Source organism: Topomyia yanbarensis, chromosome 2, assembly GCF_030247195.1.
Source record: "Topomyia yanbarensis strain Yona2022 chromosome 2, ASM3024719v1, whole genome shotgun sequence".
Lineage (NCBI taxonomy): Eukaryota > Metazoa > Arthropoda > Insecta > Diptera > Culicidae > Topomyia > Topomyia yanbarensis.
In genome coordinates, this window is record NC_080671.1 from 252696291 (window position 1) to 252720397 (window position 24107).

A 24107-nucleotide genomic window follows, 5' to 3' on the forward strand; every position below is an offset into this window, starting at 1 on the left:
GAACTCTTCAGTGCCTTTCTTACGGATGTGGAGATGCTCGCGCAACGCATGAATCACAAAATGTCAGACCGTGAAAAATTTTATTTAGTAGTAGAAAATATGAAGATGGGATATAAGCGAAGATTAGCCTTAGAGCCAATCTACTCCATAGAGCATTTAGCGCAATTATTTTTTAAGTTTGATGCTTTGGAGACGAACTTGAACACACCCGGGGGACAAATGAAACCTGTGCACCAAATACTCGTAGAAGAAGAGTCCGACGAGGAAGACGGCACGGACGAACATGAACCGGTCTTCACCCTCAAACATCGACCAGTTAAACCAAAACGAGCCTCAGAGGAATGCCGGTTGGATTCTTTGGAAAGGTTATCGGTAGACCAGCTGAATGTTGGAACTGTCGACAACTTGGTCATATGTGGCGGGAATGTGATAAAAAGAAAAGCATATTTTGTCACATTTGTGGTCACATAGATACAACGGCCTTCAAATGTCCTAACCAACATAATGTTCGCCCCAGAGACCACGAGGAAACAAAAAACGATTAACTGAGGAAAAGCCTGGGAATCCCACTTCCTCAGTAGACGATGCTCAGATTCCCAATGTCTCTTACTCTCTATTTAACCGAATCTATCAGGTAAATACAGCTTTTCACCGTTGTCCTCACGTGAAAGTTAGAATTCTCACTGAAGAAATTGAAGGTCTGGTCGACACTGGCGCGAGTTTGTCTATAATTAGTAATGTAGATCTGATACATAAACTTGGATTGGATGTTCACCCAACCAATCTCAAAATATCGACTGCCGACGGTACAGCATACCGATGTCTTGGCTACGTCAATCTTCCGATATCAGTAGAATCTATTACACATATTCTTCCAACCATTGTAGTCCCGGAACTCAAGAAAAATCTTATTTTAGGAGTCGATTTCCTCTCAAAATTCGGGTACCGTTTAATTGGTCCAGTATCCAGTTGCGATCGTAACGACAACTCGGTCGATTGGATCGATGTTTGCCGTATAGATGACTACTTTGGAGAAGAGGAAAAGGTTTGCTTCCAGTTAGAGCCTAATACGGATCTCGAAGAAGCATTAAATGGTGAGCCAGAAATAGACGAAAGCTTGGAAATGCCCACCATTGATATACCCGAGTATCAATTACAAGAGCCTCAGGATCTCAAGACAGAACACCAGCTCACTGAATCGGAACGGGGAGCCTTATTTGACGCGGTACGTCTACTACCAGCGACAAAAGATGGTTCTTTGGGAAGAACCAACATGATCCAGCACGTAATCGAATTGCACCCCGGTGCCAAACCAAAGCGAGTCCCGGCATACCGATGGTCACCTATTGTTGAGCAGGTCATAGACGCCGAGGTTGACAGAATGAAGCGATTGGGAGTAATTGAAGAATGTCCGGGGCCAGTAGACTTTTTAAACCCCTTGTTGCCCGTAAAAAAATCTAATGGAAAGTGGCATATATGTCTAGACTCTCGACGCCTGAATCAATGCACTAAAAGGGACGACTACCCGTTCCCGAATATGATGGGTATTCTTCAACGGATACAAAAGTCTAAGTATTTCAGTGTAATAGATCTGTCGGAGTCTTATTACCAGGTACCATTATGTAATTCTTCTAAAGATAAGACTGCCTTTCGAACCAATAAAGGGTTATATAGATTCGTGGTCATGCCCTTCGGGTTAACCAACGCACCTGCCACTATGGCTCGATTGATGGCACAAGTCTTAGGACACGATCTTGAACCGCAGGTGTACGTATATTTGGATGACATAACTATCATGTCAAACTCGTTTGAGGAACACCTAGCATTGATTGGTAAGGTGGCTGAACGCCTTCAACGAGCTGGTCTAACCATTAACCTCACAAAGAGTAATTTCTGCCACATGAGGATACGATATCTGGGTTACGTCCTCTCAGAAGAAGGACTATCGATGGATGTAAGTAAGATCCAACCCGTGCTAGATTACCCGACACCGAGAACGGTGAAGGATATTAGGAGACTTTTGGGGTTAGCTGGCTTCTACCAAAAGTTGATACAAAAGTACTCTGAAATCACCACCCCTATAACCAACTTACTAAAAAAGGACAGAAACAAGTTTACCTGGACTGAAGATGCAGAGAACGCCTTAAACAGGTTGAAATCCGCATTAGTTTCTGCACCAGTCCTTGCAAACCCCGATTTCCAGCTGCCTTTTGTTATAGAAACCGATAGCTCAGATTTGGCCATTGGTGCTGTCCTGGTACAGCTTCAACATGGTGAGCGTAAGACCATAGCGTACTTTTCAAAAAAGCTGTCCAGTACCCAACGACGCTACAGCGCTACAGAGCGCGAATGCCTAGCCGTTTTGATGAGTATCGAGCATTTCAAACATTTTGTGGAGGGCTCTCATTTCATCGTTCAAACGGATGCAATGAGCCTGACCTTTTTACAAAGCATGTCGATTGAGTCAAAGTCGCCCAGAATTGCGAGGTGGGCCTTGAAAATGGCAAAGTACGACATTCTACTTCAGTACAAAAAGGGGTCCGCGAACATCCCTGCAGATGCTTTGTCGCGATCCATTTTTACGCTTGATCACTCACTGCCGGACCCGTACATCGTGCAACTCAAAAACATGGTTGAAAAATATCCCAGTCGGTATTCTGATTTTCGAATCACCGACGGAAAACTGTACAAATTTATTACCAATACCTCCTTAATTGAAGATCCAGGGTTCCGCTGGAAATATGTCGTTCCTTTGGCCGAACGGAAAGAGATCATCAAAAAGATGCATGAAGAAGCACACCTAGGTTTCTTGAAAACCCTTGCTCGGGTGCGTGAAAGATTTTACTGGCCCAGAATGGCGACCGAAATCAAACGTTTCTGCCATAGCTGCGAGGTATGCAAAGAATCCAAGGTGCCCAACCAAAACACCCTTCCCGTGTGTGGCAAACCGAAACTTTGTTCGCGACCTTGGGAGATGATCTCCATGGATTTCTTGGGCCCATATCCAAGGTCCAAGAAGGGGAATATCTGGCTGCTAGTAGTTTGTGATTTCTTTTCGAAGTTTGTAATGATTCAGTGCATGCGAGCTGCAACTGCACCTGCCCTATGCCTTTTCGTCGAGAACCTTATCTTTAATTTTTTCGGTGCTCCCTCAGTGTGCATCACAGATAACGCAAAGGTGTTCAAGTCTGAAATGTTTCAAGCATTATTAAACAAATACAAGGTGTCCCATTGGAACCTAGCTGTATACCACCCTAGCCCGAATCCGACGGAAAGGGTCAATCGGGTTATCGTTACAGCCATTCGGTGCTCGCTAAACAAGCAGACGGACCATCGGGAGTGGGATGACTCGGTTCATCAAATTGCGAGAGCAATCCGAACGAGTGTGCATGACAGCACTGGGTTCACACCCTTCTTTTTAAATTTTGGGAGGAACATGGTCAGTTCCGGTTCGGAATACGAACTGTTACGAGAAACTGACGGCGTGTCTAACAGCACTCCAGTAACCTTGAACGAAGACATGAAAAGGCTTTTCATTCTGGTGCAACAGAATTTGATGAATGCCTATAAACGGTATTCACAACCGTATAACCTTCGAGCTAATATCAAACACCAGTTTCAAAAAGGGGATGAAATCTATAAAAGAACTGTACACTTATCAGATAAAGGTAAACTAAACACTTTGTAGGAAAGTTCGCAAATAAATATTCGAGGGCTCGAGTGCGAGAAGTTGTGGGAACCAATTCCTACATTCTCGAGGATCTGACAGGAAAACGCATCCCAGGATGCTATCATGGATCATTCCTAAAACGAGTCTAAACGGCCTCGGAAAAAGTTCAGCTATGACTGTGCAGCGGCCGGGCTGCACACAAACAAGGATCAATATACCAAAGAAAAAACTCAAAGAGGTGTTACGGCCATTCACCCGACGTTTGAGATGTCATGAATTTGTTTCCTCGCGTCGTGGTGAATGAACGATGAATTTATACAGATTACATTTAGTCTGCTATGTCGGTGCAAGTTAACTTGCACATAAACCAGGAATGTTCTTCCACAAAAACACTCTTCGGAGGGATCCCAGTATCGTGTTTGAGATGTCCATTAGCGTTGCCTTACACTTTACGTTCCAAGACAGTAACAGCTTTGTGTGATGTCCCCTAGAATAGGTATAATAGAATAAACAAATTACATAAGCAGGAATACATACGATGGTCGGTACGATTATTCCACATAAAACAATAACACCAAACTTACTTCATCAGAAATAGGTCGCGAAAAAAAACGGCGGTTCATTACCATAAATTGGCCCGTCTTTCTTGCGGTGTCCACAATCTGCTGTTGGGGTTTTAATCCGTTTTTTCGGAAACATTCCGCAGCCTTCATCACTTTGCAACCACAATAACCTAACTAATGAAAGTCCAGCTCAGTTTGACAGTTTGCAAAATTGGTATGTGTGAATCGGTTGTATTCAGTTCATTTTAGTAGTAGTAGTGTCATCGGAGATGCGATGTTTTCTCTCCGGTATTCTGAGTAGGAAAGCTTGGGCGTGAGTGGAATATATGATAGAGAGCTTTCATTTGGCTGAAGTGATCAGCATTTTCCAATATTTTGGGAGTCATTATGATTTGGGGTAAAATGTATAAATTTTTCAGAATCATCTGAAGTTAGTCAGTTAGATACTAGAGAAATTATATGATCAGGTATTTCTGATGGAATGCGGCGGTTTGACGGACTTTTATGATATATGAATGTGGAAGATGAATAGGATCAGAATACTCTAGGGAAAACTTCGGGGGCCAAGGTACATAGGATTATAGGAAGATATTTGCGTACTTTGGAAAAATTCGTGAATATCGTATGAGAAATCGTTATTGCCCTAATTTTGAAGTAATAACTAGACCCAAGTAATTAAATTTCAAGTATAAAAATTTTGAAATATAATATTTCAAAATTTTTATAATTTACCGTCGGCGAATGTAAGGTTTAAGTCATTCATCCAATTTATGCGTGCACTAAACTAACGCTACCAATAAAAGCACCTTATAGGTACCAAAGCTAATTTGCAGCAACTGATGCGCACTCTATCGTTCGGTTAAAGAGATCGCTAAAGCCTTTCGCGTGAGTTTTCCTTTGAGTTCCATTCGGATCTCATTCAAATCGATCGCTAGGTTTGGCAAAATCTACCCGCTGGTTTGATTTTGCAATTACACAGAACAATCAGCACAAGGGGAGGCTGAGCAAACCTGATGGGAAACCTTACTGTTAGAACGAGATGGTATTGAGGATCAGTAGCGTTCTTTCGAAAATTGTTGTCGGGTAAAAAGCGGACAATAGCTTCGAGATCATGCCATGTTATCGCGTTCCTCTTGAACCATTTGATTGGAAGCTGTGATCTCGATCAGTTCATTAAAGGAGCCAAATCCACGCTGTAGTGCCGTATCGTGGAATAGACACGTAAGTTAGCTAAAGTGGACCTAGAATTAAGAGTATTAATGTGATATTTAAAAACTCTAGGGCTAAAACGCTTAGATAGTTTAAAAGGCGATTAGTGCCAAGGTTTAGTCCTGTAGGAGAAACGTGCTCAGTGACATATGGTAAGCTTGACGCTTTGTCGGTATATTCGGATAATTGAAGGTGACGCCCGTTGAACAGCATTAAACCCACTACTGTTCAACGTGGGTTTTTTTCCTTGGCAGGTTCCAAAATCGACGATCAATGACACAAGGGTGCCTGTCTACACGTGGCTCGTCATTGAGGGTTGCGAATCCGATCTGGGAGCGCGCGCAACGAATTATCCTCGCGCCTTTCAACAGACCCCTCTCACGCTAACCACGTGCGTGAGTGCGCTATTTTCCGCCCGTGTGACGCCAGCGCATCGCCACCACCCCCTTGTGTCACATCAGTCTATCGACAAAGCATCGCGCAAAGTTGCGCAACGAGATACTGCCATCCGAAAACGCAGAACATCGCACCGGATAGACCGTGCGCCACGCCATCTGTGCGCGAATTGAACATCCGGCGGCTCGTCGAGCAGTGTCATCGCTATACCTCCGAAAACGGCTCATTCAGCACACGTAAGCGGCACATACTACGGTTCAGCATAAAACGCCTCTACATACCGCTCCCATCGATCAATTGCACCAGTAATACCAGCAAACACGTGGTCATCCCGACCGCGAGTCATCGCATGAAACACGGTTTCGCCGGAGGATGCTATCAACGAACGACATGCAGAACGTCAGCAGCATTTAGCTTTCGCACCAGCACGTAAGGTCAAAACTATTTTAAATTTTATTTTAAAACCTAGTCTTAAATTAGCCTGTACCAGAAAGATATCAGTGACGTCACGTAGGAAGCATAGGCCTTAGTCGAAGATGAATATATCGAATTGCTCTTCCGTTAATTTGGTTCAAGATTTAGATTATCAATTCCGCTACGTTAATGATCACTGAATATCCTCTCGTCGAAGGTTTGAATTTGGTCCATTGCAACAATTTTAGAATTTGCCTCTCTTGGGGAGCTTTTGAGTGAATTCGAGTGTTTGAACAACTTTTCAACCCGCCCTAGATAGGAGCCTCAGCCGGGCTCGCAAACAGCCGCAGCAACCTCTTCTTGACGAAGAGTGGCGCTTAAGTTGCTGCTGGTTACGCAGTTCAAGTACATTCGTTACAAATTCGCCGAAATTTCACTTTTATCCCAAGATTGACATCACTACAATTCAATGTGTTTATTAAAATTAGTGCACGAAACTTTAAAGAATTAACCGAAGTAACTAAAGCTTATGATTTGGTTTGAGATTTCTAGCACAGATGTTGTCCTATGCTGATTTGAGCGATTCTCTGAGTCCTGCCACTATCCCATGTAGTATGTGTTATCAAAAACATCGCGAAGCATCAAGTTCTAAATGTTCTCAAACGATATAATATCCGAAGATAGTGATAAGAGTTATAAGAAATGTCTCGTCACACTGTTAGGTGGATTAAAAGCGTTTTTTATATCATTTTAATGTAGTCTTAAAACATGTATGTTTTATAATATTGTGAAGTAGTACAGTAGTGTATGATTTTTACATAACCAAGACTACTTTTAAACTTAGAATTAGTAATAATTAAGGAACTGTCCGTACGAATACTTCGAAGACCAGTACTAATGTATAAATAAATAAATAAATATAATAGTAGTAGGGTAATTCAGGGAGAGATGCCGCACATTTCTTAAAATCGATCCTGCATCAAAGTAAACCATTCAATATTTGATAAAATCAATTTTATCAAATGTGACAAGTTTCTAAAATACTGTGAAATGGATTTTGTCGCGAAAAAAATTAATCAAATTTTCATGAACATTTTTTTAAAATAAGGTCATTACGGGAGAGGTGCCGCACTACGGTCACAAACTGAAAAATGGTGAACAAAAGTATTTTTTAGCTATCGTTGATGTTTTTGTGATTAGGGGTCTTCAGCTGAGTTTCATGAAGTTTGATTACACCTATAAATCGGCCAGCACCTTCATTTTTCTTAAGGGGGTAATACCATTTCTAGAAAACTTTTTTTTATTCAACATTTTAAAAATATTTTTCTTTTGCAACCTTGTGTAACGGTTAAGTTGGAGTAACTTAATCAAAGGTACTATTTATTTATATGTTTATATGTGCGATATATTGGTATATATATATATATATATATATATATATATATATATATATATATATATATATATATATATATATATATATATATATATATATATATATATATATATATATATATATATATATATATATATATATATATATATATATATATATATATATATATATATATATATATATATATATATATATATATATATATATATATATATATATCGCCCGTTTAAATATATAGATAAATAGACTCATATTCCTATATGTCACTGGGTTAGGTCCGTTAGTTTGTGGATATACCTTATTAATTATCTATACCTGACGCAAATGATCATATGATGATATTCCGAGGTGAAAAAATACATTTTAGCTACCTATCCTCCGCCATCGAGTGCGGCATCTCACCCGCAATTTTGATGCGGCATCTCTCCCAATTGTATGGGAGAGATGTCGCACGACGACATTAGTTCTATTAGTTCAACATCTACTAGTGGAAGTGCAGGGAGCCCATACTACTTTCATTGATGTTTCAGGAATAGAAGTTTGATTCAAACCTTGGTTAACAACTTTGTCGAAACCGATAACTAGCTACGAGTTTTCAAAAAATAGTTATAATGATTTTAAAACTTATGGTTCAATCCAAATGCAGAAATTAATTATTTCTTCCAACACTGTCAGTACACCACGACACCGATACTTTAAACTTGAACAAATGAGAATATATTCATCGCAGAGACTTGGTACCTTTGAATGAAATGTTCAGAATGAATTGCTGAATAACACAGACGTAGTCAGAAAATGAAAAGAAGAGGGAGGGGGAGGCTTGTGTACTCCCCAGTTCCCTTTTTAGATAGTTTAGTATAACATAAGGAGCACATCTTCAACGCTACTGCTACTATTTAAGGGCTCTACTGTTATCTTATTTAAAATGGTACAGCAGTTTATAAGTTTTACATTTTACATACATAAACCCTATTTCTTAGCCGTTCAGAGTCAGAATTTAAAAAAAAATGCATATCCTTAGATTCCTTGAAGTCTCGGAATTGTTTTTATTGAAGTTTTCATTTGAGAATCTAGGAACGAAACCAGGATAGTTACTTCAAACAAGCGTTTTTTGATGAAATTGAGTTAGGTTTACGCAAAACAGAGGTGATCTTGATGGACCAGCAATATATTTCAGGTTAGAACCCAACGCGATATCCAGACCTGAGATAGTTTTTGCATCAAGCAAAAATAACATAAATTTGTAGGAGTAAATCCTAAATATTGTAAATGTTTTTCCCACAACAAAGATTGTAGTATGATTCATATTTGGGTCTATCAAAATATTAAGAAAGTTCAGTCGTTGACTTTTACAAGGACGTAATGATTCTTTGTCTTATACAAAACAATCTAAAAAGGGACTGGGGAGTACACAAGAACCCCCCCCCCCCCCACCCCCGCTTCTTTAAATTTTCTGACTACGTCTATTTTATTCAGCAATTCATTCTGAACATTTCATTTAAAGATACCAAGTCTCTACGGTGAATATATTCTCATTTATCTAAGTTTTACATTTCTTATAAAAGAAATGTATAGAATTCGCTCAAACTCTCAAGATTTTTTCCGAGGCCCGGAGGGCCGAGTCTTATATACCAATCGACTCAGCTCGACGATTTGGGACAATGTCTGTGTGTGTGTCTGTGTGTGTATGTAACGGACTAATTCTCATTCGTGTTTCTCAGCAATGGCTGAGCCGATCTTATCCAAACCAATTTTAAATGAAAGAACTAAAAAACAGTATAAACGCTATTAATTTGTTTTTGATTCTGATGTTCAGTTTCCAAAATATTAATATTTGAATGCGTAAAAATGGCGCTTTTTGCAGTTTTTTTAAATTATCTGCCGAAATTGACAATATAGATTAACAATTTATATGTTTTTAGACAGCTTTAACGAATACCTTTCGAACAAGCTATAGATTGTTGAAATCGGACTATTATCAAAAGAGATATTTAACATTAAATGCGGACGAAAGATTTGTATCACTTCCCATTGCCAGAAATATGACCAAAAACATGTAATCTATTATTAACGCTAAAACGGCTTATTTTAGGTCAATAGTATCTCCGGAGAATTTAATGGAGGTAATATGCCCTTTCTCTTGGTATTGTGCTTTTGCTGATTAATCCCCCTATGAGTGAGATATTTTCACAAATTTTCTTGGAAGTGATTATATCGAAATGATGCCTTCAGCAAATTTGTAGCTCTTACTTTTGCGAATAACTTTACTGAAGACTTCAAATATCTATTTTGAATACTTTAAAAGTTATGGCTTGCTGTTTGTTAATTACTCTTTGTCGCCTATTTATTGTTCAATACAGTAATAATCCATTGAAATAAGCTAAACATTATTTCGATAAAACGAATTTTGTATTTCATTTTACTATCTACAACCGCTAGAAATAATCACCGAACACTTCCAAGTTGTCTGGAAGGAACTTGATAACTTATCAGTACAAAAATGTTCATTTATGCGAACCTTCTGACTGCAATTTTTCTAACTTATAATAATCGGATCGATCTGAAACATATCGGAAAATGAAAAGCGAAATAAATAACTCCAAGCAACAGCGTAGCCAAGAGAAGTTTTTGAGGTTTAACACCATACAACCCCCCCCCCCAACACCAAAAAAAAATATTGGATTGAAGTTGAAAATTTATTGATGCAGACTGATTTAATTCAATACTACAATCACAATTATCTGATCCGTAGATTGATAACCTGTTGTTGTAAACGTCATGAGGACTTTTGATAAATTGTCGGAATGGGGTCCTGATATGTAACTGATCTATTGGTCTTGATTTCACAGTTGTCTAATAGCATCAATATCAAATTCCTGCCTGAAAACATTCCAATAGAAAATTCCAGAGTTCTGTAATCAATCATAATTCTCAGATTTATTTTCAAATTTTCAGCTTTTTTCCTACACAATATTACGGAAGCTTATTACACAATTTTTCCTAATAGGTTTGTGAAAATTATAAACTATTTGAATTTTTTTAATAGTTTTATTTTTTATTTAACCGTGATTTTTTAATAAATAGTGATCATCGCTTCACAACGTAGTCTATTTTTCATGGTTTGCGGTGAGCACGAACTCTCGAATTGCTGAACTGAAAATTATGGAATAGAAATTAATTTTTAGTATTCTTTACAGACCCGCTGGTGCCCTAAGACGATTTCGCTAGATTTTTAGAGCACTGTGCACTAGACTGCCCAGAAAAATGATGAATTTTTGAAAACTCAATCGGCCCACCCCTGAGTAGATTTCTAGTCCCACCAGGAGTACTTGTACCAAATTTGAAGCAAATCGGACAAGTCTAACTACCGGACCAACGTGCCTGAAGTTTATATTGGATTTTTCAACAATTTACATGGAGAAAACTCACTAGCTCGTATTTTCGCCGCTAGGTGGCACTGTATACAACGTATTATCACTGTAAGTGAAAATAAGAAAGATATTTTAATTATCTACAACTTTGTCGCAGACTGCTAGTAAATCCGGCTATGTTAAAAGAAGTTATTAAACTTTTAACGAAGTGATGTCTGAGTCAGTTTTGCATGGGGCCTAGCAGTGCACGGTTGTGTATCAGTACTCGACTCCCGCGAACTATATATTTTTGTGAAATAATGGTTAGATTTAGCCGAATAGTATGTTTACAAGAATTATAGTAAATAATACGAGTTATGTTTTGGTTAGAAAATTTTAGTTCAACCTGTGACCGCATAGAGGGCGCCACTACTAACTTTTCATAGAAAAGAGATAGAATATCAAGATGTTCAGTAGAAATACTGAAAAATGCCTGTTCTATAACTTTGTAGAAGACACCAAATTTCTATCTCTCTCCGTTGAAAAGTTAGTGTTGGCGCCCTCTATGCGGTAACAGGTGGAACTAAAATTTTCTAATCAAAGCATGACTCGTATTATTTACTATAATTCTTCTGAACATACCATTGAGCTAAACCTAACGATTATTTCACAAAAATGTTTAGTTCGTGTGAATCGAGTACTGATACACAACCATGCACTATTAGGCCCCATGCACAACTGACTCAGACATCACTTCGTTAAAAGTTTAACAACTTCTTTTAATAAAGTCGGATTTACTTGCAGTCTTCGACGAAGTTGTAGACAATTCAATTATCCTTCTTATTTTCACTTACACTGATAATACGATGCATACAGTGCCACCTAGCGGCGAAAATGCGTGCTGGTGGGTTTTCTACATGTAAATTGTTGAAAATTCCCATACAAATTTCAGGTCCGTTGGTCCGGTAGTTAGACTTGTCCGATTTGCTTCAAATTTGGAGCAAGTACTCCTGGTGGGACTAGGAATCGACGCAGAGGTGGGCCGATAGGGGTCATTTTTTTCCTGTCACCCTACTGTGCACCCAGTGCATTAACGCAAGTGACGGAAGGTTATCGAAAAGTTTCATGAAAATGAAAGTTCCAGTAATGATGATGATTTTCCCAAACGGTTCGTTTTCGTGAGGTTTTTATTTGTTCTTTGGCATTAGGATTAGCGATAATAATTCAAATCAAGAATACTACTGGGAAGTCACCTTTAGAAATTTGAAACTATGCACGCATGTACTTCAGAGATAGCGTGATATCAGGAGCTGCGATTTCATATCAACGCTTTTTTGTGAAAAGGGCGATACTTACAAATGTAAACATAGGGCTTTTTTCTTACATGCGAATGAGGGCTTTGAAACGAAACAAATTAACCTAAAAATTTTGATTCTACGATATTGCTTTCTTAAACTACAGCAAAAAATACAACGGGCGATACTGTATTTTTGTTTGTTTATTTAAAGTTTCGCCCTCCACGCTCCATGCAAACAAACAGGGCGATACTTTTTTTGCTAGCAGTTTAGAGGCGAAACTGTTATTTTCGTATATTTTGGGATTATCAAACTGATACCAGCTGAAAATAGTAACAATGATCTCTATTGAAAAAACCCGGACGAAATCGGTGGTGTAAAACGGTAGTTATTGTAAAAAAACGTAAGGGCGATACTTCAATGCTGATAGATGGGACCGAAAAAGTAAACAATCGCCAAAGGGGCGATACTATCATTTTGTCAATTTCAATAGCAAAAACAAATTTTAATTTAATAATTTCAAATACTTTATGAAGTTTTGGGTTTCGATCACTGAATCATGCAATCTAGGATGTCAAAAAACACAATAGTTCTTAAATAGGAAATAAAACCAAGTCTGGAAATATTCACTGTTGATTTTCTTTGAATGGTATCACTGCTAGTATCGCCCTTTTCAAGAAAAAGCGTAGATTTCTTAGTTCTCAGTCGCGTTGGAAATTTGAGTAAAGTATAAACTTCAAATCGATTCAAAAAAAAATCCACCACAATATAGATATTTTATTAACAGAGCGTTAACAATAATTCGTTGGTATGTCTATTTTATGGGCCATTTTTTCGCTTTCCCATTGATTTGGTTTGAGATTTCTAGCACTGATGTTGTCCTATGCTGATTTGAGCGATTCTCTGAGTCCTGCCACTATCCCATGTAGTATGTGTTATCAAAAACATCGCGAAGCATCAAGTTCTAAATGCTCGCAAACGATATAATATCCGAAGAGAGTGATAAGAGTTATAAGAAATGTCTCATCACACTGTTAGGTGGATTAAACACGTTTTTATTGTCGATGTCGGTGGTGCACCGGCAGTGTTGGAAAAACTAATCAATTTCATTTGGATTTTACCATAAGTTTTAAAATCGTTATAACTATTTTTTGAAAACTCGTAGCTAGTTACGGTCTTCGGCAAAGTTGTTAACCAAGGTATGAACTATTTATGTAGCTGGTTTTCCATTATCAGTGAAATAGGGATCTTTATTAATTAAAATGCAAAATAATTGATTTCCCCATATAAAATCCCAAGCAAACTTTGAACGCAATGCGCAAACTCGGGAAGCAACCAACCGCTACCAAATTTTGCATAGGCATTTGGGACCACAAAAGGAACTCAAAAAGTGTTGTGCCCGCTAGTTTAAATCATTTTGAAGTTTTCCCATACAACTGCGAGCCACTCTAATGCTCATAGAGAACTTACCAATTTTTCAGTTTTCTATTTTCTTAACCCCTATGGAAGGGATTCAGTAAACTTGCCTAACCATTTCTCCTATTTAGCGAAGAGAAGTAAAGGAAAAAGAGAAAAAAGTAGGCAACCGCGGCATCCCAGTCGCCGTCGTTCCCCCAACACATTATTCGGCAGCGGCTCACGAGTCAAAACTTCTTGATATCATCCACTGCTTTTATTGAGGCCAGCAATCACTCCATAAACCATGGAGTTATCGAAGAAACTCCACACACCTGCACGTATACCACACTATGAAGCCGACACCGACACCAACCACGAACGCGTGAATCAACAAATATATCTCCAATGCAACGCACGATCACGACCCACAGTATTGAACGAGGAAAAATACACATTTCCAAATCGAAAATTATTATTATAATAATATTGCCGTTACTTTTATGTTGCGATTGACAGCTTATGTGAACATGGGCTAGAATGAACTAATCTTGTTGAGATTTGCGTTCAACATGTTGACAACAATATGATTTAATTCGGTAATTCTCGCATCCCAATGACTATGGAACGGGAGCAAGTTTTAGAAGTTTCGCTGAATCATAACTATATTGAAAATCAGTCTAAATCTGCTCCTTTTGAGTCACGAAGAAACTTAGTTGTCTGTCACAACAGCACATATTCATTGTTGGTGTGAAATAGTTGTTGAAATAAAAATAGCCACTTAGGTGACCGTTCATTTCTAAATAATACCCATACTGTTGATGATTTTGACTATTTTGTGGTACTGCCATGTTGCTTTCCAAAATGGCGTCAATCAATATACTTATCTGCGGACCATCCACTCGCAAATGACTTCCATATTGATGATAGTCTTCACTTATTTGTGAAAACCGGAAGCCACCATCTTGGTTTTCATAATGGCGTCAATCATCAATTTCCACCTGATCACCCCATTTCATATGCCACTCATACTGACAATGGTTTTCATTGTTTCCTTGGAACAGGAAGCCACCATCTTGGTTTTCAAAATTGCGTAAACAACCAATTTTCGGCTTTTGCTGACCACCCGCTTTACAATAACATCATCATTGATGGTGTTTTTCACTGTTTCATAACGGTTTTCACTGTTTCTTTGGAACAGGAACCCGCCATTTTGGTTTTCGAATTGGTATCAAAAAACGTGTTTAATCCACCTAACAGTGTGATGAGACATTTCTTATAACTCTTATCACTCTTCGGATATTATATCGTTTGAGAGCATTTAGAACTTGATGCTTCGCGATGTTTTTGATAACACATACTACATGGGATAGTGGCAGGACTCAGAGAATCGCTCAAATCAGCATAGGACAACATCAGTGCTAGAAATCTCAAACAAAATCAATGGGAAAGCGAAAAAATGGCCCATAAAATAGACATACCAACGAATTATTGTTAATGCTCTGTTAATAAAATATCTATATTGTGGTGGGAAAACTGAATTTTCCTAAAGGGGTTATATATTGTACTGAAACAAAAAAAACTGAATCGAATGGTATATGTCACTCGGCCCTCCGGGCCTCCGTTAAAAAGTCGGTTTTCAGAGCAATTGCAATACCTTTCTATTGAGAAAGGCAAAAAACGATTATTTTTAATCGATTTGAAGTTTATATTTTACTCAAATTTCTATCGCGACTGAGAACTAAGAAATCAACGCTTTTTCTTGAAAAGGGCGATACTAGCAGTGATACCATTCAAAGAAAATCAACAGTGAATATTTCCAGACTTGGTTTTATTTCCTATTTAAGAACTATTGTGTTTTTTGACATCCTAGCTTGCATGATTCAGTGATCGAAACCCAAAACTTCATAAAGTATTTGAAATTATTAAATTAAAATTTGTTTTTGCTATTGAAATTGACAAAATGATAGTATCGCCCCTTTGGCGATTGTTTACTTTTTCGGTCCCATCTATCAGCATTGAAGTATCGCCCTTACGTTTTTTTTACAATAACTACCGTTTTACACCACCGATTTCGTCCGGGTTTTTTCAATAGAGATCATTGTTCCTATTTACAGCTGGTATCAGTCTGATAATCCTAAAAAATACGAAAATAACAGTTTCGCCTCTAAACTGCTAGCAAAAAAAGTATCGCCCTGTTTGTTTGCATGGAGCGGGGAAGGCGAAACTTTAAATAAACTAACAAAAATACAGTTTCGCCCGTTGTATTTTTTGCTGTAGTTTAAGAAAGCAATATCGTAGAATCAAAATTTTTAGGTTAATTTGTTGCGTTTCAAAGCCCTCATTCGCATGTAAGAAAAAAGCCCTATGTTTACATTTGTAAGTATCGCCCTTTTCACAAAAAAAAGCGTTGAAATGAAATCGCAGCTCCTGATATCACGCTATCTCTGAAGTACATGCGTGCATAGTTTCAAATTTTACTTCTACATCGACTTTTTCTAAAGGTGACTTCCCAGTAGTATTATTGATTTGAATTATTATCGCTAATCCTAATGCCAAAGAATAAATAAATACCTCACGAAAACGAACCGTTTGGGAAAATCATCATCATTACTGGAACTTTCATTTTCACGAAACTTTTCGATAACCTTCCGTCACTTGCGTTAATGCACTGGGTGCACAGTGCTCTAAAACTCTAGCGAAATCGTCTTAGGGCACCAGCGGGTCTGTAAAGAATACTAAAAATTAATTTCTATTCCATAATTTTCAGTTCAGCAATTCGAGAGTTCGTGCTCACCGCAAACCATGAAAAATAGACTACGTTGTGAAGCGATGATCACTATTTATTAAAAAATCACGGTTAAATAAAAAATAAAACTATAAAAAAATTTCAAATAGTTTATAATTTTCACAAACCTATTAGGAAAAATTGTGTAATAAGCTTTCGTAATATTGTGTAGGAAAAAAGCTGAAAATTTGAAAAGAAATCTGAGGATTATGATTGATTACAGAACTCTGGAATTTTCTATTGGAATGTTTTCAGGCATGAATTTGATATTGATGCTATTTAATAATAGTCTTGATTTCACAGTTGTCTAATTTAGACAACTGTGAAATCAAGACCAATAGATCAGTTACATATCAGGACTCCATTCCGATAATTTATCAAAAGTCCTCATGATGTTTACAACAACAGGTTATCAATCCACGGATCAGATAATGTTATTGTAATATTGAATTAAATCAGTTTGCATCAATAAATTTTCAACTCCAATCCAAAATTTTTGTTGTGTGGTGGGGGGGGGGGGCTGTATGGTGTTAAAACCTTCTCTTGGCTACGCCGTTGCTTGGAGTTATTTATTTCGCTTTTCATTTTCCGATATGTTTCAGATCAATCCGATGGTCATAAGTTAGAAAAATTGCAGTCAGAAGGTTCGCACAAATGAACATTTTTGCACTGATAAGTTATCAAGTTCCTTCTAGACAACTTGGAAGTGTTCGGTGATTATTTCTAGCGGTTGTAGATAGTAAAATGAAATACAAAATTTGTTTTATCGAAATAATGTTTAGCTTATTTCAATGGATTATTACTATATTGAACAATAAATAGGCGACGAAGAGTAATCCACAAACAACAAGCCATAACTTTTAAAGTATTCAAAATAGATATTTGAAGTCTTCAGTAAAGTTATTCGCAAAAGTAAGAGCTACAAATTTGCTGAAGGCATCATTTCGATATAATCACTTTCAAGAAAATTTGTGAAAATATCTCACTCATAGGGGGATTAATCAGCAAAAGCACAATACCAAAAGAAAGGGCATATTACCTCCATTAAATTCTCCGAAGATACTATTGACCTAAAATAAGCCGTTTTGGCGTTAATAATAGATTACATGTTTTTGGTCATATTTCTGGCAATGGGAAATGATAAAAATCTTTCGTCCGCATTTAATATTAAATATCTCTTTTGATAATAGTCCGATTTCAACAATCTATAGCTTGTTCGAAAGGTATTTGTTTAAGCTGTCTAAGAACATATAAATTGTTAATCTATATTATCAATTCCGGGAGATAATTTAAAAAAACAGCCAAAAACGCCATTTTTACACATTCAAACATTCATATCTTAAAAACTAAACATTAGAATCAAAAACAAATTAATAGCGTTCATACTGTTTTTTAGTTCTTTCATTTAAAATTGGTTTGGATAAGATCGGTTCAGCCATTGCTGAGAAACACGAATGAGAATTTGTCCGTTACATACACACACACACACACACAGACATTGTCCCAAATCGTCGAGCTGAGTCGATTGGTATATAAGACTCGGCCCTCCGGGCCTCGGAAAAAATCTTGAAAGTTTGAGCGAATTCTATACATTTCTTTTATAAGAAATGTAAAACCAATTTCCGGCTTTTGGTGACCACCAGCGCTTTACAATGATACCATTATTGATGGTTGTTTGCATTACTTTGTGATAACCGGAAGCCGCCATCTTGGTTTTGAAAACGGCGTCAAAATCAATTTCTGTCTTCTATTGAGCCTTTTGAATGAAAACCATATTGAGGAAACTTTTCACTGTTTCGTGGTAACCGGAAACCGCCATATTTGTTTTCAAAATGGCGTCAATTATCAATTTCCGGCTTTTGCTGACCGCTGTTTTGTGGTAACCGGAAGCCGCAATTTTGGTTTTAAAAATGGCGTCAAATGTCCATCCGTCCGGAACCGGTGCCGAAATGGCCATAGCTTGAGGGAGCTGTAGAACCGTATGATTGGAACAACTTCGCATTTCGTATAATGCTATGAACCCAAATCGCTGGAATAATAGAAAAATATATACATTTTCTTAGGTTCTCCCGGAACAGTTCTCCGGTGGCCAAGATTGGTCCAAATCAAGTCAATTGTGAAGGATCAATGGGCAATAGTCATATGTAGCACATTTCAAAACGATAAGAAAGATATTATATAATATTCAAAAAAGTGATACTCAGTACAGGAAAATATAATAAACAAGAGGAAATGTGAAAAAAAAAATTAATAGGGTAATTTCGGGAGAGATGCCGCGTCGGGTGAGATGCCGCACTTTCTATATCTCGTATATCGAGTCACTTTTATGCGGTAATATGATATTATGAGTTTATCTATCGAAGAATTACAACACTGGAGATGTAAAATAATCCTTGTTATTAACTCACAAAAATTTTATTAATGATTATGTGCGTCCAGTTGCATCACGAAGGGCCGAAAGTTTTTCAGTACCACATTAAAATTTCGTTTTTTTAAATTGTTTGATCTTTTTTTGGCAAATCATGTATCGGTTGAATGGCTGGGACCTTTTAGAAGGCATTCTGATCATGAGCACGGTCATCCATAATTTCAGAGGAAAATGTCGTCGTGCGACATCTCTCCCATACAATTGGGAGAGATGCCGCATCAAAATTGCGGGTGAGATGCCGCACTCGATGGCGGAGGATACGTAGCTAAAATGTATTTTTTCACCTCGGAATATCATTATATGATCATTTGCGTCAGGTATAGATAATTAATAAGGTATATCCACAAACTAACGGACCTAACACAGTGACATATAGGAATATGAGTCTATTTATCTATATATTTGAACGCGCGATATATATATATATATATATATATATATATATATATATATATATATATATATATATATATATATATATATATATATATATATATATATATATATATATATATATATATATATATATATATATATATATATATATATATATATATATATATATATATATATATATATATATATATATATATATATATATATATATATATATATATATATATATATATATATATATATATATATATATATATATATATATATATATATATATATATAATGGTGTCATTGTAAAGCGCTGGTGGTCACCAAAAGCCGGAAATTGGTTTTTTGATACCAATTCGAAAACCAAAATGGCGGGTTCCTGATCCAAAGTAACAGTGAAAACCGTTATGAAACATTGAAAAACACCATCAATGATGGTGTTATTGTAAAGCGGGTGGTCAGCAAAAGCCGAAAATTGGTTGTTTACGCCATTTTGAAAACCAAGATGGTGGCTTCCTGTTCCAAGGAAACAATGAAAACCATTGTCAGTATGGGTGGCATTTGAAATGGGGTGATCAGGCGGAAATTGATGATTGACGCCATTATGAAAACCAAGATGGTGGCTTCCGGTTTTCACAAATAAGTGAAGACTATCATCAATATGGAAGTCATTTGCGAGTGGATGGTCCGCAGATAAGTATATTGATTGACGCCATTTTGGAAAGCAACATGGCAGTACCACAAAATAGTCAAAATCATCAACAGTATGGGTTTTATTTAGAAATGAACGGTCACCCAAGTAGCTATTTTTATTTCAACAACTATTTCACACCAACAATGAATATGTGCTGTTGTGACAGACAACTAAGTTTCTTCGTGACTCAAAAGGTGCAGATTTAGACTGATTTTCAAAATAGTTATGATTCAGCGAAACTTCTAAAACTTGCTCCCGTTTCATAGTCATTGGGATGCGAGAATTACCGAATTAAATCATATTGTTGTCAACATGTTGAACGCAAATCTCAACAAGATTAGTTCATTCTAGCCCATGTTCACATAAGCTGTCAATCGCAACATAAAAGTAACGGCAATATTATTATAATAATAATTTTCGATTGGGAAATGTGTATTTTTCCTCGTTCAATACTGTGGGTCGTGATCGTGCGTTGCATTGGAGATATATTTGTTGATTCACGCGTTCGTGGTTGGTTTCGGTGTCGGCTTCATAGTGTGGTATACGTGCAGGTGTGTGGGGATTCTTCGATAACTCCATGGTTTATGGAGTGATTGCAGGCCTCAATAAAAGCAGTGGATGATATCAAGAAGTTTTGACTCGTGAGCCGCTGCCGAATAATGTGTTGGGGGAACGACGGCGACTGGGATGCCGCGGTTGCCTACTTTTTTCTCTTTTTCCTTTACTTCTCTTCACTAAAGAGGAGAAATGGTTAGGCAAGTTTCTTAACCCTTATGGAAGGGATTCCCCTTCCATAGGGGTTAAAAAAAATAGAAAACTGAAAAATTGGTAAGTTCTCTATGAGCATTAGAGTGGCTCGCAGTTGTATGGGAAAACTTCAAAATGATTTAAACAAGCGGGCACAACACTTTTTGAGTTCCTTTAGTGGTCCCAAATGCCTGTGCAAAATTTGGTAGCGGTTGGTTCCTTCCCGAGTTTGCGCATTGCGTTCAAAGTTTGCATGGGATTTTATATGGGGAAATCAATTATTTTGCATTTTAATTAATAAAGATCGCTATTTCACTGATAATGAAAAACCAGCTACATAAATAGTTCAAACCTTGGTTAACAACTTTGCCGAAGACCGTAACTAGCTACGAGTTTTCAAAAAATAGTTATAACGATTTTAAAACTTATGGTAAAATCCAAATGCAGAAATCGATTAGTTTTTCCAACACTGCCGGTGCACCACCGACATCGACATTAAAAACTTAGATAAATGAGAATATATTCACCGCAGAGACTTGGTATCTTTGAATGAAATGTTCAGAATGAATTGCTGAATAAAATAGATGTAGTCAGAAAATGAAAAGAAGCGTGGGTTGGGGGGGGGGGGGCTTGTGTACTCCCCAGTCCCTTTTTAGATTGTTTTGTATAAGACAAAGAATCATTACGTCCTTGTAAAAGTCAACGACTAAACTTTCTTAATATTTTGATAGAACCAAATATGAATCATACTACAATCTTTGTTGTGGGAAAAAACTTTTACAATATTTAGGATTTACACCTACAAATTTATGTTATTTTTGCTTGATGCAAAAACTAACTCAGGTCTGGAAATCGCGTTGCGTTCTAACCTGAAATATATTGCTGGTCCACCAAGATCACCTCTGTTTTGCGTGAACCTAACTCAATTTCATCAAAAAACGCTTGTTCGAAGTAACTATCCTGGTTTCGTTCCTAGATTCTCAAACGAAAACTTCAATAAAAACAATTCCGAGACTTCAAGGAATCTAAGGATATGCATTTTTTTTTTAAATTCTGACTCTGAACGGCTAAGAAATAGGGTTTATGTATGTAAAATGTAAAACTTATAAACCGCTGTACCATTTTAAATGAGATAACAGTAGAGCCCTTAAATAGTAGCACTCAAACACGTAAGATTAATTTTTAATTCGACGGTACAAACCTGCGTTGAAGATGTACTCCTTATGTTATACTAAACTATCTAAAAAGGGAACTGGGGAGTACACAAGCCTCCCCCTCCCTCTTCTTTTCATTTTCTGACTACGTCTGTGTTATTCAGCAATTCATTCTGAACATTTCATTCAAAGGTACCAAGTCTCTGCGATGAATATATTCTCATTTGTTCAAGTTTAAAGTATCGGTGTCGTGGTGTACTGACAGTGTTGGAAGAAATAATTAATTTCTGCATTTGGATTGAACCATGAGTTTTAAAATCATTATAACTATTTTTTGAAAACTCGTAGCTAGTTACCGGTTTCGACAAAGTTGTTAACCAAGGTTTGAATTATCGTTTTATAAACCTGGTTTTTCATATTGAGTGAAATAGCGATCTTTATTAACGTAAATGCAAAATAATCGATTTCCCCATATAAAATCCCATACAAACTTTAAACGCAATGCGCAAACCCGAGAAGCAACCGACCGCTCCCAAACTTTTCACAGGCATTTAGGACCACAAAAGGAACTCAAAAAGTGCTGTGCTGAAAAATGTCATTTTCGAGCCACTCTAATGAGCATGTTCTAACTTATGTACATATATCAACACACTAGGCAAGCTACATTTATTTTGCACTTTATTTCCTACGAAATGTTGTTGAATGAGCTCCTCATAATTTACCTGGCCTACTAACACAAACTCCTATTCCTGAAACATCAATGAAAGTAGTATGGGCTCCCTGCACTTCCACTAGTAGATGTTGAACTAATATTCCTTCCCTTCCTCGGCAATCGTAAGGACGTGGCCCCTATCAGCCCACCGCTGAGTCGATTCCTAGTCCCACCAGGAGTCCTTGCTCCAAATTTGAAGCAAATCGGACAAGTCTAGCTACCGGACCAGCGTGCCTGAAGTTTGTGTCGGATTTTTCGACAATTTATATGGAGAAAACCCACTAGTTCGCATTTTCACCGCTAGTTGACACTGTATGCATCGAATTATCACTGTAAGTGAAAATAAGAAAGATAATTTAATTGTCTACAACTTTGTCGAAGACTGCTATTCCATTCGGCTTTGTTAAAAGAAGTTATTAAACTTTTAGCGAAGTGTTGTCTGAGTCAGTTTTGCATGGGGCCTAGCAGTGCATGGTTGTGTATCAGTACTAGGTTCTAACAAACTAAACATTTTTGTATAATATTGTTTACGACGAATGCAAGAATCGTTCGCAAGCGATTCGAACGAATAGTAAGCCCATTTGATTTTGCTGTCGTAAACGGGAATACAAACCACTTTCGAACGAATCTTGCATTCGTCGTAAACAAGAATGAGGGTGTATGTCCACTAAATGTTTTGTTTAATACACACATAACAATACATTTTATGTGCTTTTATCTATCATCATGCATATGGGTCATTCCACGCGAAGTGATCAAAAAATATGCAAACTTGAATTCGACCTTCACGGATTTGAACTAAATTTGGAGAAATTGTTCATCTAGTGCCAATATATAAAAACCTAATTTTTTATGTCAATTGAACCACCCCTCAGGCCATGGGAGCACCCCCATTTTGACAAATTGCCAAAACCCTTGATTTTCTTTTGATTATACCTCTGGTTCTATTTCAGGAATACTATAGAATCCATCCGAAAAATGGTTGTTGAAGAAAATTGTTCAAGGAGTCTAGAAAAAAATATTAACTTTTCGCGGCAGTGATGCCAACTATGTGATTTTTTCAGTGAAATATTAAAAGCTATTTTTCTCTCATTACATATATTTTAATTTTGAAAATTCTAATGCCATCGTGTTCCTCAGATATTTTTACATAGAAAACACTTATAATCTCAATATAATTTGAGCGAATCCTGAGATGCACTGTTTTGAAGGGAAGAACTCGCCTTTTCTTATATAAAAATCCATTTTTATTGGCCAAAAATGAGAAAATCTTCAAACGGTCATAAAAATTGACCCTAATCTGCTAAAAAGAAACCAAAAACGTACTTTTTCATCATTTCTCGTCTACGTCACTATAAATTATGAGTGAGAATACTCAAATTGATTTTTTATTGTTGTGCGCTTGCGATTTTATATGGGGAATAAAGTTTTTTTTGCTTCAAAATATCGCTGTTTAGTTATTTTGCTGAAAAAATCGGATAGTTGGCAGCACTGCCGCCAAAAACTAATATT

The 24107-nt window shown here is 37.1% G+C and overlaps 1 protein-coding gene across 3 annotated transcripts in view; it reads right to left on the reverse strand.

Annotated features, from left to right (window-relative positions):
- Positions 1-22785, reverse strand: part of LOC131678443 (inactivation-no-after-potential D protein-like) — a 382649-nt gene extending 359864 nt beyond the window's left edge. Inside the window, exon 1 of one of the 3 annotated variants that reach the window (XM_058958601.1) lies at positions 22606-22785. The gene's annotated coding sequence lies outside the window, so the exon portion shown is untranslated. The other 2 variants (XM_058958603.1, XM_058958602.1) reach the window with 2 other exon arrangements.
- Between the last annotated feature and the right edge of the window lie 1322 nt (positions 22786-24107).